The sequence below is a fragment of the Suricata suricatta genome, chromosome 13 (assembly GCF_006229205.1).
Source record: "Suricata suricatta isolate VVHF042 chromosome 13, meerkat_22Aug2017_6uvM2_HiC, whole genome shotgun sequence".
Classification (NCBI taxonomy): domain Eukaryota; kingdom Metazoa; phylum Chordata; class Mammalia; order Carnivora; family Herpestidae; genus Suricata; species Suricata suricatta.
This window is the reverse complement of record NC_043712.1, coordinates 60,842,369-60,843,919: the sequence shown is the minus strand read 5'-3', so window position 1 is coordinate 60,843,919 and position 1,551 is coordinate 60,842,369.

Genomic DNA, 1,551 nt, shown 5'->3' with positions numbered 1-1,551 from the left:
TTTATCCATTCTGTGTCGTTTGGTTGAAACATTCGGTCCATTTACATTCAGTGTTAATATTGAAAAATGTGGGTTTAGATTCATTGTGTTCTCTGTAGAATTCATGTTAGTAGTGGTGTCTCTGGGACCTTGTATTCTTTGCAACATTTCCCTCATAGAGCCCCTCTTAGAATTTCTTGTAAGGCTGCTTTGGTGGTCATGAATTCTCTCAGTTTTTGTTCATTTGAGAACACCTTTATTTCTCCTTCTATGTTGAAAGACAGGCTTGCTGGATAAGGGATTCCTGGCTGCTTGTGTTTTTCTGTTCATCACATTGAAGATTTCCTGCCATTCCTTCCTGGCCTGCCAAGGTTCATTAGATAGGTCTGTAACTACTCTGATAGATTTCCCTTTATACGTGAGGGCCCTTTTCTCCCTAGCTGCTTTCAGAATTCTCTCTTTATCTTTATATTTTGCCAGTTTCACTATGATATGTATGTCGTGCTGAAGGTCGATTCAAATTCTGTCTTAAGGGGGTTCTTTGTCCCTCTTGAATATGAATGTGTATTTCTTTCCCCAGATTCAGAAAATTCTCAGTTATAAATTGGTCTAGTATCCCTTCAGGACCTTTCTCTCTGTCTTCCTCTTCAAGAATTCCTTGATACGGATATTTTTCTGTTTTATTGTTTCACTCATGTCTCGAATTCTCCTTTCCTGCTTCTGGATCAATTTCTCTCTCTCTCTCTCTCTCTCTCTCTCTCTCTCTCTCTCTCTCTCTCTCTTTGTTCCTCTTTTGCTATAACTGTATCTTCTAATTCACCTATTCACCTCTCTGCCTCTTCAATCCATGAGGTAGCTCCCTCCATTTTATTAGTCATCTCATTTATAGCCTTTTTTTTTCCCCTGGTCACACCTATTTTAAAAATCCCTAATCATTGTTTCAGTAGTTTCTCTGATGCTTTTTTCAAACTCAGCGATTAATTTTATGATAATTCTAAAGTCTTGTTCAGTTATGTTGCTTAGATCTGTTTTTGAGCAGTTCTGTGGCTGTGACTTCTTGGAGTTTCTTTAGGGGAGAGTTCTTTTGTAATTTTGGCTAGTTTCCTCTCTCTTGTCGGTTTTAAAAGCTCATTGTGCACTGTGCACCTGTTAGTATTGCTCTGTTAAAGGAGGCTTATTGACTATCCAGGGCCTGTGTTTCAGGAAATATTCTTTTAATGGTGTCTTTCAGGGAGAATATATCTGGATTGTAAGAGAAAAAAAAGGGAGAAAGGAAAAAGGGAAATAAAGAGTAAAAATTTTAAAAAAGAAAAAAAGGTAATCATAATAAAAAAATAAGTATATAAAAAGCATCAGCTCCTTCTAGCGGATACGCGTGGTTTGGTGTTAGTAGGTCTGGGCAGCTGTTCTCAGAGGACTGCCTTGGTGGTTGCAGAGAGTAAAATGGCAGTGCCCCAAGCTCCAATGGAAGTATGTGCTGCAGGCCACTCTTTCTCTTCTCCTTTCTTTCTTTCTTTCTTTCTTTCTTTCTTTCTTTCTTTCTTTCCTTCTTTCTTTCTTTCTTTTTCTTTT